Source organism: Fringilla coelebs (assembly GCF_963513975.1).
Source record: "Fringilla coelebs genome assembly, chromosome: 4".
Classification (NCBI taxonomy): Eukaryota; Metazoa; Chordata; class Aves; order Passeriformes; family Fringillidae; genus Fringilla; species Fringilla coelebs.
In genome coordinates, this window is record NC_140032.1 from 18,072,163 (window position 1) to 18,085,396 (window position 13,234).

The window sequence follows — 13,234 nt, forward strand, 5'->3', positions numbered from 1 at the left end:
TCATATAAAATTATACTCGCGTGCAACCTTAAATTTTGCATTTTAATTGTCTTTAAACAGATCCTGCTAGTGTTATAGCCTAAAATATGCAATATAGTTCTACATAACAGGAAAAAAACCTAGAGATCAGAAAAAAGCAATAAGAATTATGGTTGGATTTGTTTCCTCCCAGGGCAGGGCATTTTATGCCTCTGAAATAGTGAGTGGGCAAAGTGGAGCCTCCCTGTACCTGCAGCTGTACTGGTCCCTAAGTACAACTCCTGTCTGGAGTGGCTCCAGGCAGGGAAGGACATGCAGGAGTCTATGGATATCTTCATGGCTGAAGAATTCAAAGTCTTACAGGCATGTGACAAGTCAAACCAAAGATCTTAATATTTGAGAAGCCAGGGGCTGCTTTATTTCCCCAAAAGTTGGGCAGAGAGCTGTAACAATATAGGATACCTAAAGCATATGGAAGGAAGTACAATGCAGTAACTGTAGGTTGCATTCATAATGATATTTTGGAACGTGACTTTTTTTTCATGTTTTGGTCTATTTTTGTGGGTAAAAAGGTACTTGTGAAATCCTGCCTGGGTCCTTATGAAACATTTGCTACCCAGTCTAGTTTTCTAGAGCACCTGAGTACTCTCACAACAAACTGAATCTGATTGGAAGAAAAAAGTGGTCAGAAATTTCAATACAAATGCTATATTATGTATCCTAATAGCTTTACTGCTGAGAGACAGGTGTTTGGTTTCATTGCTCATAAAATTTGTATTGATAACTATTTAAGCTATACTAATGACTCCCACATATAACTTTCCTAATAATCTACAAAAAGGTGAGAAATCTACTATTTGTGGTAGGACCCACCCATGAAATCAGGCAACGTTGTCCAGAATTTTTTAAGTAATACTATTGTAAATATTATGGTAAAGTATGCAATATAAATTCAATTGTACCGTAATACTCACAGAGTATGTATTAATGCAACCACTAAACAGAATAGTACTGCCACAACATTAATACATTTTAGATGATAGAAACAGAATTAATACACATTAGGTTACAACATTTTCCTACAGTAATTACTGTAATACTACATTATCCATAAGAAACTGCCATCTGCCTTTGAGAACCCAATTTATCTACCTTTTCAGAGCAGCAGGAGCACAGCTGGCTTCTCTGGAGACAGAGCTCTAGCTGAGGAGCAGCAATAGACATTTCAAGAAGAGCCAGAGGTTCACAGGCCAGTGTTTTGGTGATATTGACTCTTTGGAGCCGTGAAGGTACCACTGACACGGGAAGCTCTTTGGGAAATGTTTGCTGCTGAAGGAGTCTCTCCTGGGAGCTGTGTATACCTGGCACTTCTGTATTCTCTAACTTTTGTTCTCAGCCAAAAAAAATCTGATGAAAATGCTGGAGGACAGGACAGGAGGAGTTTTGCTTTGTGATGGTGAGAGGCTAAGGCGTTTTCAGATTAATTTACCTGATTAATGTTGATCCCGATCAATGAAGATGATGAAAGGCCATAAACTCCTCCTGAGATACTCAGGGCTTTTCAGCTTACAGAAAAAGCATAAATATTCATTTTCCTAAGAATGTAAACTGAAAATCTTCATTTGACCAGTTCTAAGGGCGGCCCTAAGTGCTGGCCAGAAGCAACCCTCATTCCCTTAGAATTCCAGTTCTCAGGAAAAATGAAACGACAGCCTGGTGGGTCTGATGGGTCAGCCCTTTTGGGACTGAACTGAACATCTCCTGCCCCTAAATGGAGGGGTTTTGTTTCTCACTGCATGAAATGGAGAATGTCAATGCCACAGAGAGTATGTTCACAATGGAATAGAACTGCTAATTAAATGGATTCCTGATTACCCCAACTGGAAAAGTAAAAACCATTTTTCACAAAACTACAGGAAAAATACTCTTTTCAACATTTCAAGAAAGAAATACTTTCTACTTGCAGAAAGTGTGCAGAACATGAAGAGACACTGGGACAAACCACACAAAAATTCTAGGAAGGTAAGAAATGTGTTACATGACCTGGAGAGCCAGGTTCTCCATTCTAGCATGCCACATTCCCATGTGTGACTCCAGTTATTTTTATGTCCCTCATTTGTAAGACATCCAAATCAGCAGCTCAGGATTTTCCAGTGCCTGCAAAATCTTGCATGATATTAAAATGCTAGACATGTGCAAATACCATTAATTACTAACTGAAGTAATTTTTCTTCTGGGTCTCTCAGAAAAATCTTTCTACTTCCATTTTCTAGATGAGTACTTCCTAAATGGGCACTGCATTTCCAGAGCAGAAATGTGATGGGGCTGGGTCAGCTCAGGCATGGGCAGGGCTGTAGAGAAAGCTTTATGATGGAGGAAAAAGCTTTGCTACATCCCTGATTTACCCCTTGCTCTGACATGTCCTTCTCCACTTCCAAAAGGACCCTGAAACACAGTTTGCCCTTTCCTCCTCTTCTCAGTGCTCCCTGCTAACTACTGTGGAGTGTTCACTGTATCCCAGCCACATCCCATGGATGCCTCTTGGCAGGGAAACTACTGTCAGAAAGTGCAAGCAGGTGAACATGAGGAAGTGACTGAGTTAAGAGTGAAGTTGCAAAGGCAACTAAGTCCTTCTGGACTCAGGTGACATCACTCCATCCCTGCTCCATATCCTATTGTAAAACTGGTTCTCAAAGGAGAGCAGCAGAGACGGACAGTATGGCAAAAGAGAGAAATACAGTCAAGTAAAGCAACTCTGAACAGTATCTGCTCCAAGAGCATTTTGCCCCTATAACTATCACTGGCAAGCCTGTAAAGCATGAAAGAGTCCCAGGATGCAAACTGTGTCCTTCATACCAAGGAACTGCTCCCTGGCTGTTACTCAGTTGACAACAACACATCCCAATATGCAAGGAGAGTTCATATCCTGAGATAAAAGCTGTGCCTGAACTAGAGTAGCTCCCTACCATGGTACAAGAACACTCAGGAAGGCTCAGGACACTAAAAACTGTACAGGATGCTGAGCTGCTCCAGGCAGCCAGTGGGTAAATCCCATATACCTCATGCTGCAGGGCACTGCAGGGATGCCCATGTGCAGTACCCCTGTACTGTACAAGTTTGTGCTTGCTCCTGGGAGATGAGATGAAGCACACACCCATATGTAGCTCAGGAAGCCCCAACTCAGCCTTTGTTCTCCCCACTGCCTGAAGTGCTTTTCTGAATCACAGAATATTCTGAGCTGGAAGGGACCCTCAAGGATCATCAAAGTCCAACTCCTGGCCCTGCACAGGACAGTCTCAAAGATCATGCCATGAGCCTGAGAGAGTTGTCCAAACACTTCTTGAACCCAGGGGACACTGTTCCAGTGGGAACACTGCTCCAGTGCCCCACTACTGTTTTTCTAATATGTAATCTAAACCCCCCTGACAGCTCTATGTCATTACCTCGGATCCTGTCAGTGGCCACCCCAGAGCAGAGATCAGCGCCTGCCCCTCCTCTTCCCCTCATGAGGAAGGTGTAACTGCAGTGAAGTCTCCCCTCAACCTCCTCTTCCCCAGGCTGAGCAAGCCAAGTGACCTCAGCCATTCCTCATACCACTTCCCCTCAAGGCCCTTCACCATCTTGGTTGCCCTCCTTTGGACACTCTCTAACAGCTCCCTGTCTTTCTCATTTTGCAGTGCCCAAAACTGCCCCCAGCACTCGAGGTGAGGCTGCCCCAGCCCAGAGCAGAGCAGGACAAACCCCTCCCTTGCCCAGCTGGCCATGCTGTCCCCGATGCCCCCCAGGACAGGGCTGGCCCTCCTGGCTGCCAGGGCACTGCTGGCTCATGTCCAACTTTCCACTAACCAGCACCCTCACACCCCTTTTTGCTGCGCTGTTTTCCAGCCTCTCATTCCCCAGTCTATACATACATCCAGGGTTACCCTGTCCCAGATACAGAATCCAACACGCTCACTTGATGAACTTTATGTGGTTGGTGATTGCTCAGCCCTCTGATTTGTTGAGGTCTCTCTGCAGGACCTCCCTACCTTTGAGGGATAACAGCTCCTCCCAGCTCTGCATCATCTGCAAACTCGCTTAGTATACCTCCCAGTCCTGCACTGAAGTCATTTATGAAGATGTTACAGAGCACAGGGCCAAGGATGGAGCCCTGTGGAACCCCACTAGTGACAGGTCACCTCTCTGATGTCACCCATTCTCTGTAACCCTTTGTCCCTGACCCGTGAGCCAGCTGCTCTCCCATCACACCATGATGTGTTTATCCAGTTGTGTTGGACATTTTGTCCAGAAGGATCCTGTGAGTGACAGTATCAAAAGCTGCACTGAAATCCAAAAAGATTGCATCAACTGGCTTCCCTTGATCATCTAGGTGGGTTACCTTGTCATAAAAGGAAATCAGATTTGACAGATTTGAAGATGGGAAGCTTCCAGATGACCTACAGCCAGTCACATCCACAATACACAAAGACCCCACTTCACCGGCTCCTTCTGAAGAGAGAAAAAAAAATCAGAGGAGAGAGAAGGTGGGCCCCTTTAACAGACAGATATAATTAACCATTCCAACAATTTATCAAGGTTTCTCAGGCATTTCCAACCATGGCAATTTTAAATCAAGGTTGAATGCTTTATTTCTGAAATAAATGCTCTTGTTCAAACAAGAATTATTTCAGGGAAGTTTGATAGTATATGTTGTAAGACGAGGTCAGACTAGATTATCACAGTATTCCCTTCTGGCATTATAATCTATGAATCTATAAAAGAGAAAGGATTTAATTGATGAAGTTTAGCCCCATTAGCCCCTCATTACAGGATGACATTCTCATCATTACTCTCTGACTCCAAATGACTATAGATCCAAATTCAACCTTTTCTCTCTCATTTTATATACATTTTATATCTATGATATACACACATGGTTTCAAGGGATTATAAAATCCACCCTTTACCCATCCCCTGCATTAAGTACATGGAAAACATTACAGATTTCAAAATTATCCTATTTGCAGGGCTCTGACACTTCTCCTCAAAAGGAGGGGGTTTTGTTCAGTAGCTCCCCAAAGCAAAGGGAAGGAAAATTGATTCAGACTGGACAAAGGCATCCAGGAATTGCTGTAATCTGGGGGTTTACGGCAAATCAGGTGCAAATGCCATGCCCAGGTAGATGACACACGTTACTGTTTTTTTAGCTCAGTGATAACCCTAAACAGACATCCTCATCTGGATATGGAGATGATCATAACACTGCTACCAGGGAATAATGGTTTACAAGTCATGGCTGAAGCCTGGTTTATGTTGTTTGCATTTCATTGTTGAAGGCTGGTTTGGGATATCATGTAAATTCTCATCAGCAACTTTCTTATATCCATTTTTAATCCTCTCTCCCCCTCCAAGTTTGCAAAAGAAACCAGGAATAATGGAAAGTCTTCAGACAGTCCATTAATTTTATACCCACTTGTATCAGGTAATTTCATTTAATTTCTCTTAACTTCACTTTTTAACTACTTCTACTTTCCAAATTCCATCCACAGATAAGAAAGAATACTTAAGGAACTGGACTGTAGTGGAAGAGATTTTCATCTGGCATGATTACAAGTTCCAAAAGAAAACAATCTGTTGAGTTCACTTCTGTTTGGATTGGCCTGATGCTAAATAACTAGTGTAATTTAAGGATATCTGAGACGCTGAATATTATAAATAAAGAAAATGCAGATGAAATTTGAGTTGACAGAAGTCAATGGCAAAGCTGTTAAATTTTCATTCCAAGCACAGTCTTTCCCTCACCCCTTCTCTTTATTTCATAGTGCTATTTTTATTTTTAGCAAATAAGAATTATTAAGAGCAAGTGTGCAATGCATATTTTTAAATGTTAAAACAAAGGTTTATGGAGACAATTCCTTCAAGTACAGATGGAATTGTCTTCACCCCTTGTAAACAGAGGCTGAACCTTCTTGATGCTCAAGAACAGTCAGCACAGGGTGCCTCATGCCCGTGGCTGCCTGGGAGTTAAAAAGGCAAAATGCAGCTCTACAACAGGATGCATTCACCAACTGGAGGGAACACACCAAAAGCTTTGTCTTTATTTTTCTCTTTTCCAAATTAGAAGTGTTTTTTCTCTCTTTCTCGAATGGGCAACTGAAGAATGAATCCATGCCCCATTTTCAACAGTTTGCTTCTCAGAAGAACAAAGTAAAGAAAGATATTTATAGCTCAAATCTAAAGTAAACCATACCTGAGAAGCCGGATTAGACAAAAAGTCCTTTTTTATCTGAGGTTTTTGCTACAGATTAGGGAGGATTAAGAAAGCATCCTGCTCTCACTGTCGTGTGAATGACTGCAGCAAAGTGGAAGTTTTAGCAAGCTCCCATTAACACTAAAGGCCAGCAATGCTGAACGGTAGGCACAAAAGAAGTTTTTCTACCAGCCTGTGTCACTTCCCAAGAGCCAACAACAGAGAGAGTTCAAAACAAGTAGTTTGGGTTAATAGTGTACTTGCATGTAAATACATAAAAGCTTCAGTGCTGTAAAGCTAATTTTAAAAAGGACATTTCTCTTTATAGTTCCCCTGAGTATAATAGAAGCTATGATATTCTTTCTACCATCATGTACGTTTCATTAAAGAGCTGGAGCTATAATTGTCTACATCAGTACGTGGCGGCAGACTGGATAAATTGTCCACATAAATTGCTTAATACAACTCTGAGCCCTGTTCCAGAACACTGATGGCTCCTACAACTGCATCAGTGAGTCCTACCTGAGGTTATGCTTCTACCTGCATCTCCACAAGGCCTCAGGTGGCCTGAGAACAACCCCTAACCCTTAAAACCACCTGGTGCTGAATTCCACAAACAACACCACATTCAACATTAAAACTCATTCCCTATGTCCCACAATGGACATGACTACATGCCAGTAATATTGCAGATTTATGTGACAATTATGTATATGAAGTGATATGCAGGCTATAATCATTCTTAATAAATCAATAAAGTCAACTGAAAAATTAAACTGAGCATGTGTGGAACATCTGACAGCAAATATATTTCAGTCTCTTAAGAGCTGTCATTTCCATTGCAATTTACTGCCTAATCTACAAGAGGGCTAAATCAGAAAAGTGAACAAAGCAAGAGAAGAGGTCTCAGAAAAGGAAGTACAGTCATTGAATTGCAATTTATCAGGAAATCAGGAGGGGAGGGGGGAATTTTTTTCCTAACAGGGCTGTTACTTTCTTTTAAAGCCAGTTTTGTCTTTAAGTTGAAGCTAACATTCATAGATGGCAATTTTAGGACTGTATTAAAATATAAAACATACTACAATTGTCGACACGTAATTTCATTGGTTTAAGTTTTCTGTGCACTATTCCTCATAAAATATGAATGCTTTTATCAACTTTGTGGGTAGGACGCAAAGAATCTCATTTTTAAGCCAAAGAGAAAAGAGGGAAATTTTAGAGACAATATGTAGACTCAGCACTCTCATACTGAGTTTTTTCATCTTAACCACATTTTGACATTCTACATCACATCTTTGCATCAAAGACTTAAGTTGTCCATTTTTTCATCCTGAAGCAAAACAGAGAGTAGAACCATTTAGAATGCATGGTCTTTCAAACCCTACACAAATGCAGCAATGAACAGTGGGTACTCATTACAGTACTTACATAAACACATTTATAGGAATGCTACCTCAGATAAACACCTCTAGCGAACGTGTCAGAGTTTGCTGTTGTTAATTCACAGTGTTTTAGGCCAGAGAGCAGTAACAAAGTAGGCAGCATATGTAGCACATTCATATGTACCAGGATATTAAACGCTGCTTCGGGAGCACCTTTACGAGCCTCCGTATTCCCTGCCCTCTTTTGTGGAAGTTATCGCTGTATTAGATGCTGTTGAACATATTTGATATGAAAGCATTGTCTGTTTGCTACCAGTATCTAACGAGTATCTCCCCTAGAGTTGCCAGCAAGGTGCTGATTAATTAACTGAAGTAGTGGAGCTGAATCGTACAACAGCTGTTTGGAGAATTGTCATTACCTCGGTCTCTTTCCCCATCTATTCATTCTCTTGTAGTGCTGCTACGAAATTGTAAATTTGGGAAACTTTCCGTTGCTCCTACCTTCACTGTCCACGCTCCATACCAAAGGGAGAGGCACTTGGTCAAGGCTTATTTATAAAAAGAGAAGGGAAGCAAAAAAAGAAGAAGATAAACTTCCCGTAAGTCTCAGCTCTGCTGTCACTTGTCAATAGCAGCTGACAATAGATGGTCCTCCAGGCAGAATGTCAAAACAGGAATCACATATATCCTCTGCTGATTGAGAAGTTCAGTGATCTGACAGCCCTTCCCTGGGACTGCTGTGTGTCCCAGGGAGGCAGCTCAGCTCTCTGGGCCAGCAGCAGCTCAGATAAGGGTGGCTAAGTAGCCACAGCCCCCTCCCATGGCGTAATGGCACTTGGCAGAGGATCCCAACCTGCAGACCTCGGCTGCCCCGCCGAATAAAGATGATTATTCAGGAGAGTATAATCGGTATTAAGTGGCAGAGGGGTGGGGGAAAGTGTTGATAGGACACACATTTCTTGTTGAAACACTCAGGATAAGCTTTCTGCACTTGGAGCAGCTGCAGATTCCAAAGGAGAAGGTGTGATGACCATTTTTTTCATTATAGCCTGAGAGAAATTAATGCAAGGCAAGGTTTGGCACACTCTCCTTGGGCTGATCACCTGATCACCTGAGTAAGCTCGGCTTATTCCACTTGACATGCTCAGCCGTGACATGCTAGAGATCGAAACGTTAACACCAGCTGCATCTCTAACTGCTACTCTCTGCAATTTAATTTAATATTATGCTTCTTTACATAGGCCTCGCTTTATTATGCTTGAGAATTATGAAGACTAGAAATTACACATGTGATTAAACACCATCTAATCACTCCGTGTACTAAATAAGCCAAACTGCATTGGAAAATAGATCAGGTACAATTTTGGTGTGAAACAAATGAATGCAGGAATATACTGCATTGATATAGATGGAGCATCTGCCTCGTGATAAAATTAAGTCTTGTGACAGAAATAAATCACTGTAGGGGAGAATGCAAACCATTATCCAATAGGATTTTCTCTTTTTTTCTTATGTGATGGGAGTTATTGGATTCCCTGATGTTAGACAGCCAAGTGCATCCATGATATGATGATAAATCACGAAGGCTACACAATTTGAAATTTAACAGCTACTTATTTTTGAGATGTTAAGATAAAGGAAAAAAATACTTTGATTTCTGCAAGTAACTATTAAATTGGGAATCTCCTCTTCTGATAATCTGATACTCTGTTACTCTGTCATATCATCAAACAATGCCAGCAACCAGCAGCGGGTAGAATAGATTTTGCACTAAGATGAATACAGGAACCACTTATCTTTCTTTTTTTTTTCTTTTCCAGTAGTCACAGTTTTATCTAAAGAACACCATTTAAAGGTTACTGTTGACATAAGAATGTACTGTTCTTATTACATTTTCATTTTTGCATGAATATGTACTTGAATGGAGGGGGGGAAAGGGTTTTGTTGCTACTTTCCACATTTGAATGAAAAAATCCATACACTATGTTAAAAATACAGAATAAATAATGGAACTTCAGCATGTATAGTGGTTGATAAATGTGATTCAGAAAACATACCTTCATGTTTTAATAGCTTTCCATTGTTAGAAGCATGCTATTAATTAGTGGAAAAATGGATTCATCTATCCAGGATGTGCTTGTATTTCTTGCCTTTAACCCTTTTTTCACTGTCTTGACTTTAGGCTGTTATTTCAAAACATTAGCAAGTGGTGAAAGGGATGTGACTGATGGAAAACAAACCTGTGAGGAATGCCACTTAAAACAAGAATCACAATTACCTAAACTATGAGTTTATGATTACAATACAAATGAACAGATGAAGGTAAGGAGTATCAGCATAGCGCTGTTAAGCTAAGTGCCAATTCAGTTGCCTTTGGTGGAAATACAGCAATAACCTGAAACCAATGGCCTTGCAGGTAGGCAGTGATGTCACCCTTGGGGCACAGTGTCTGAGCTGAGCGTGGCTGTCACTGGGAAGGCACTTTCTCCAAGCAGCCTCTCTGCAGCCTGACCTGAGACAAGCCGAGCTGGGAGGGAGGGCGGAGGGGAGAAAGCACTCAATGTTGATCACTTGTAATTATGGTAATCTCCATCAGAGGCTTTAACTGCTGTAAACTCTGGCTGTCTTCAGACAGACCCAGCTCTATGAGACAACACCATAAAAGCCTTTACAGAAGTGCAAACTGCTCCGTTTTAACGAGCCTGTGGCACACAAACACGGGCACTTCACACCGGGGAAGGAGGTGCCATAACTCTACTACAAGCTGACAGGAGTAAGACCATCAGCAGACCCCTTCCTGCCACAACACAGAGCGGGCTTCAAATCACAGGCCAACCTAGGGCATTTCCTCACAGAGGAAGCAAGGGAAAACCAAGATGTTTATAATTACCTGTCCCACACTGTTTGAGAAGCACCGTGATGCACAGGTGAAAGCTACTTATTATTTGACATCCTTTGGCTGACAGGGACATGATAACTGCCACTTGCTGATGTACCTCTGGACAGGGAAGGCATCAGAGCAGACAGTTAAGCATTCCTGCAACACTCTATGCTAAGAAACCCCAATACACACTGATTTCTGCAAGAGATGTGAAGGAGGAAGACAGAAGATAAAGCAAGCACACCAGCCATCCAAGGCTTAGACTGGCCATGAGGAGTTCGCAGCCAGGAAGAGAGCTTTGCCCAATTTTCCAGCACCCACGTAAATTCAGACTAAGGCAGTGAGCCCACACTGTAAGGCTGCCCTGCATGCAGCCTGACAGGAAACAAATCGACTCTCTTGGTCAACAACTCCATATAGTATGTGGTTCCAGACACATGGTGTAGGCAAAAGCAGGCTGTTTAGATCAAGTACCATAGCTAAAAGCCATGATTACTGTTTGGAAGAAGAAGTGGACTTTCTCCAGCCATGTCTGCAACCTTTTCTTTTACCTCTTTAGCAGGGAAGTTTGATAGATGTGTTCAGAAAGAGTGGGTTTTAAGTGACTAGAGTGCAGTAGATTATCCTATTTGTATCACTACAGGTGTAAACCTTCCAATAACCTCACAAGGTAACTTATTTTTAACCCTGAAATAGTGGCTTACCCCTAAAAGACAAGTTTCCTAGAGTTGCAACACCAAAGCCATCAAGAGTTTCAGACCTGACAGAGCAAGAGCAATGCCGGATGTAAGTGTAATTATCTAAAACACACACAACTCCCAAAAACATTATTAGTGTTGTTGTAGCACAAATATTGAAATCAAGCACTCGGAAAAGCAAGGAACACAAAGCTTGAATAGATTCTTCAACCTTACTTTTGTCTGTGCTTATGCCTTTCAATAATTTGTATTTCTTTAATTAAACTAATAAACACCATTAAGAAATCTCAACAGGAAATATCATAGGTTGACACGAGAACATTATTATCATGCAGTGTTTTGCACAGAAAGAAACCACAACAGTGTACCAGAAAACACTGAGATTTTTAATTAATGCTTGATGAAAATTTTTCCATATCTTGGGGGGTTTTGTGTGTTTTGATTGTGGTTCTTCAGCTCTCTGCACTGACTACCCCTTGCAATCACCTCCCATGGCTGCACCACTATGAGCCCTGGTGAGTGCCCCAAACTAGCCAGCTGCAGAGAGATGGAATCATGCTGCAATGGAGCCATGGGTGCAGCCATGCTGCAATGGAGCCATGGGTGCAGCCATGCTGCAATGGAGCCATGGGTGCAGCCATGCTGCAATGGAGCCAAGGGCGCAGCCATGCTGCAATGGAGCCAAGGGCGCAGCCATGCTGCAATGGAGCCAAGGGCGCAGCCATGCTGCAATGGAGCCATGGGCGCAGCCATGCTGCAATGGAGCCATGGGCGCAGCCATGCTGCAATGGAGCCACGGGCGCAGCCATGCTGCAATGGAGCCATGGGCGCAGCCATGCTGCAATGGAGCCATGGGTGCAGCCATGCTGCAGTGGAGCCATGGGTGCAGTCATGCTGCCACGGAGCCATGGGTGCAGCCATGCCGTGCTGCCATGGCATTTGGTCCCTGGCATCCCCCCCACTTTGCCTCCCCTTACCATGGGCAAATTCCCATGAATGCAAAGCCAGCTAAATTAGAGTCACCTCAAAGCTTAGTCCCATCTCAGAATGGGGGAAGTAGTGTCAACCACCGAAGTGTTTGGACTTCCATCATCACTCTAAAACCTGGGATAGCAGGATATTGTATTCACAGGCAGCCTACAAGCCCTAAACCACCAAAGTAACTCAGTTCCAAGGCCACTCTTGCATCTACTAAATTTAGGCTGCTAGCTCAGGAGCAAAGATGTGTTTTCTTGCAGATCCTTCATTTAGATACCTTAGAGTAAGCTCAGCTGGAAGACTGCGTGGTGAGATGGGCCATGGTGGAAATTGGTGTGAGATAACCTTTTTAATCTACTATAATCAATATATCAATGGAAAAATCTGAAGAGCAAGAGGAGAGAAGATGAATACATGCATAGCAAATTGCATTTCAAATTATTTCCACAGAAAGTTTAAGACTAAATTTGTTTTAACACCCATCTATAAAATCAGGGCATAAAGCAACCAGTATTTTATCACCAAGAGCATTCAAGTTTGGTTGCCCTTCAGAAATGAGGAAGATCAGACTATAATAGCTTTATATGTGAAAACAGTCTTTGATTGACAGAATCTAATCATTTGAAGGGCAGCAAACCCACATTAGGAAAGCAGAATTCTCTGTTCAAGTTCTGGCTTGCAACATCTATTAGCATCTTAACATTTGTCTGTATGAGTTTTTGCTAACTGAACATATTATTATTCCCTTACTGTGGTAGAAAAATAGCAACCTTTCTTTTCTATGATAAAAAAATATGTGGGTACTTTTCCTGTAGTTTATATATCTTACACTATAGGTCATTTTTAAAGGGTTTTCTTTTTTAGGTCCACCATTTATCTTTCTATTCTGAGAAAGAGCTAGTTTGTTTAGCACAACAAGACCTTCACATAACTTTCCGGTATCAATTATTACAGCAACACAGCAACTCCCGTGTGAAAGGTTTCCTGTAATGTGTCTTGTGCAGACAAATAAACACAGGGGGAAAAAAAAAGACAAAGTACACATAACCTTTTTTGCTGTCTATCTTATAGAAATACCTACAAGCAA